Below are 4686 nucleotides of genomic sequence, written 5' to 3'. Positions count from 1 at the left end.
TTTCCCACAAGTGCCCTTCTCCCTCTTGCCTTCCTCTCTTACGACGATATATAAGCCCCAAATAATCTCCCCTTTGAGTCACATTCCTTTGTGAACTCCTGTCTGTACGTGATTAAAATTTGTCTTGTCTTTTGCTAATCTATCATTTGGCAATTTAATTTGCAGGCCTCCAACGACTGAATCTAAAAAATGGATTAAAAGTTTTTCCTTCCCAACAGTATATACCCAGAGAAATGAAACATATGTTCTTAACAAAACTTGTTCCTAAATCTTCATGGCATTATTCATAATAGCCCAGAAGCGGAAAACCCCAAAAGCCCATCAAATGCTGAATGGATAGACACAATATGGTATAGCTACACAAGGAAGTATCATCCAGCAATACAAAGGAATAAAATACTGATTCATACTACAACATGGATGAACCTTGAAAACATGCCAAGTGAAAGAAACCAGTCACAAAAATCTTCTATTGTGTGATTAAATTTATGATTCTACATTTGATTCCATTCCACGAAATACCCAGAATAGACAAATCTTTAAAGAAAAAGTAGATTAGTGCTTGCCTAGGGCTGGGAGGATGGAGGGATTGGGGATGATTGTTAATAGAAATGTTCAAAATTTATTGCGGTGATTATATAATTCTGTGAGCACATGAAAAATATTGAATGCTACAATTTGAATAGGGGAATTGTATGGTATGTAAATTAGATCTCCACAAAGCTGTTTTTAAAAGACAAAAATGGCCATGCAGCTTTTGTTTTGTTCACTGCAAACACTTGATCTTAGAGCCCCGAGCCTCCATTAAAGAAGTGTGACTACCCTAAAGCTACCAGACTGTCATAAAGCCCAAGCCACATGTAAAGGCCATGTGCTGTCCTAGCTCAGCCCAGCTTTTTCATCGTCACAGCCCAGGCACCAAATACCTGAGTAAAGAAGCTTTCAGGTGATTCTAGCCCTCAGGCCTTTGGGTCATCCCACTAGCCATTCAAGTGTTCCCAAGTACGGTCCCAGACAAGCCTATCTGCGCCATAACCTGTCCCAATACCTGAACGCAGAATCTCTGAGCACAATAAAATTGTGGTTGTTTTACACCATTTTATTATTATTATTAATTTGTTAAGAAGTAATCAATCACTGTAAAGACCACTCTTCTAGTTTTCCTCCTATCTCACTGTCTGCTCCTCAGTCTATTGGTCCTTCCCTCATATCCCTGAATGTTGGAGTATCCCAAGTGTCAATCCATGGGCCACTTCTATTCCTATGCTCACTCCCTTGACACACTCATATGGTCTTTTGGCTTTAAATATCATGCTAATGACTCTCAAATTTATATCTTCAGCCTGGACCTCTTTCCTGAATTCTAGATTAGTATATTCACCTGCTTATTTGACATTTCTACTTAGATTTCGAACTGGCATCTAAAACTTAAGAAAAACACAATTGAGGCCGGTTGCAGTGGCTCACACCTGTAATTCCAGCACTTTGGGAGGCCAAGGTGGTGGATCACAAGGTCGGGAGTTCACGACCAGCCTGGCCAACATGGTGAAACCCTGTCTCTATTAAAAATACAAAAATTAGCTGCACATGGTGGCGTGTGCCTGTAATCCCAGCTACTTGGGAGACAGGAGAATTGCTTGACCTGGGACCCGGGAGGTGGAGGTTGCAGTGAGCCAAGATCACACCACTGCACTCCAGCCGGGGTTACAGAGCAAGACTCCGTCTCAAACAATCAATCAAAAAAACACAGAATTGTTCTTTTCCTCCAAACTTGCTCTTTTTTCAATCATCTCCATCTAGTTCTGCAACTCCCAGCCTTGCAGTCATTAAGACCTCTTCACTGCAAACTGGCTTACTACCCAGCCCCTTCAGGTCTCCACTGAAATTCCTAGAGGCCTTCAAATACAATGTAAGCCAATCTCTGTCCCTCACATTCTCTATCTACCCATCCCAGCTTTGATCTCCTCCACCTGATACTGTATCTTTTACTAATTGGTCTCACCTCCACCTGATACTGTATCTTTTACTAATTGATCTATCTTTTACTAATTGTTATATCATTAAGGGTGATACAACAGTTTTGCCTATTTTCTTCATTCCTGTATCCCCAATGACCAAAGGTGTATAATATCTTTGGCCCTCAATAATTATTTGTTTAGTTATTAAATGAGTAATTAAATCAGTTCAGGGAACAAGCAGGGATGAAGTCAAGAACCTAAGTAAAGCGTTAGCCTCAAAAGGAGATATAATACATCTCTTCTCTTGGGGAAAGAGAAAAAAAATGTCTACTGATTTTGAACTTCTAAGCAAAGAAATTACAGTAGAACCAATCACACATGGGGCTTATTATGGAGCTCACAAGTGTAAGCACTTTACACATATTCATGGGTGTAATACTCTCAACTGCCTGTGGCAGGCTCTATTATCACTTCATTTTTCATTTATTTTTATTTTTTTGTTTTATTCTATTATCATTTTATAGATAAGGAAACTGTAAGTAACTTCTCCAAGGTGACTAGCCATTAAGTGGCAGAGCTGAAATATAAATCAAGTTATCTGACTTCAGGGTCCATCATAACCTCCACACCATACTACGTCTTGAAGGGTCTTTACTGAGGGTGATATAACAGTGGTGGGATACAAAACTTGAAAAGAGGGCCAGGCGTGGTGGCTCACGCCTGTAATCCCAGCACTTTGGGAGGCCAAGGCGGGTGGATCATGAGGTCAAGAGATCGAGATCATCCTGGCCAACATGGTGAACCTCTACTAAAAATACAAAAAATTAGCTGGGCATGGTGGCGAATACCTGTAATCCTAGCTACTCGGGAGGCTGAGGCAGGAGAATTGCTTGAATCCAGGAGGCGGAGGCTGCAGTGAGCTGAAGGCTGCAGTGAGCTGAGAATGTGCCACTGCACTACAGCCTGGGCAACAAGAGCAAAACTCCGACTCAAAAAAAAGAAAAAAAAAAGTAGAAGAGGTCTGAAATAGCTATGTAGGAGTTCAGTAGGGAGTCCATTAAACTAAAGGATTGTTGAGAAGCATTGAGGGCCTGGTGCAATTAAATTATATGGCTTTGCAATGGACCCCTTTAAGCTGGAAAGAAAGGGTCACCAAAAGAGGAGGCTACTCACCTGTCAAGTCTGCTTAGATGTAGTCCTCGTTCCAAAACTGCTACTTTTGAAAAACAGCATCTATATAAAGCAAATATTTCATCTTCCTAATAATCAATTGAAATAAAATCAATTTATAGTTGTCCTCACAAGATGTCACTATTCACATCTACTGGCAAATTCTGACAAGCCCCTCGGAATCAGTGTACTTGTTTTTATTTAATAACCTACCAAATCCTTCATATTTACAATTACTTTAGCTCCAACAAGAACTAGAGGCAAGTCATCTTTAAGTTATGAAAATGGATAAATGGATTAACAAAAATGTGGCATTCACATCCAGTGGAATATTATTCAGCCTTAAAAGGAATGAAATTCTGATGTAAGCTATGACATGGACGAACATTTAAGAAATGCTAAGTTTAGACAGACACAAAAGGATATTGTATGTTTCCACTTACATGAAGTACCTAGATGAGTCAAATTCATAGGGACAGAAAATAGAATGGTGGTTGCCAGAGGCTGGCGGGAGGGAGAATGGGTAGTTATTGTTTAATGTGTATGGGGGTGACAGTTTGGGATGATGAAAAAATTCTTGAGTTGGATACTGATGAATGCTGCCAAACAATGTGAATGTAATTAATGTCACCTAACTTTACACTTAAAAATGGTTAAAATGATAAATTATATATATGTATATTTTGCTACAAAAAAGTTACAAAACATGGAATAAGAATGCAGGGTTGGTGGAGTCTACTGCTGACTAGAAACCAACCATGTGTCTAGGACAGTTAAGGTACAAAGAGATCTATAGAGAGGCAGCATAGCTAGGATGGAATATGAATATTCCCCCAATTTACACGACAAGAGTTTTCAAGATTTTTTTTTTTGAGACGGAGTTTCGCTCTTGTTACCCAGGCTGGAGTGCAATGGCACGATCTTGGCTCATCGCAACCTCCGCCTCCTGGGTTCAAGCAATTCTCCTGCCTCAGCCTCCCGAGTAGCTGGGACTACAGGCACGCACCACCATGCCCAGCTCATTTTTGTATTTTTAGTAGAGACGGGGTTTCACCTCATTGACCAGGATGGTCTCGATCTCTTGACCTCGTGATCCACCAGCCTCGGCCTCCCAAAGTGCTGGGATTATAGGCGTGAGCCACCGCGCCCAGCCTGAGTTTTCAAGATTCTTATACTGCTAGTTAAGGGCAGCAGGGACTGCAGCTTTGGACTACCCTGCTTCCAATGGCAGGGTTGGAAAAGAGTCTTAGGAACTTCCAGCGGGCGGTGGTGGTGGGGGGTGTTTCTAATTAGCCATCAATGCTCCTTTTATGCTCAAATACTTGACGTCAGAGTCTTGCCTGATTCTTTGTAGCCCAGACTCTCAACAAGTATCTGGCTCCTAGAAGGTATTTATTACATAGCTAGTGAATGTAGATGAATGTTTGATTTGGTTAATAAAATGGAGGATAATGTCTTCTTCAGAGTGCTATACCTGGTTGGAATAAAATTATATAAAAATACAGATGCAAAGGCATTATTCTTAATACAAACAGGACAAAAAGAGGCTTGAAAAATC

This window comes from Aotus nancymaae, unplaced genomic scaffold (genome assembly GCF_030222135.1).
Source record: "Aotus nancymaae isolate 86718 unplaced genomic scaffold, 86718_ANA_hifiasm-v0.15.2.pri h1tg000062l, whole genome shotgun sequence".
Lineage (NCBI taxonomy): Eukaryota > Metazoa > Chordata > Mammalia > Primates > Aotidae > Aotus > Aotus nancymaae.
This window is presented reverse-complemented; position numbering follows the sequence as displayed.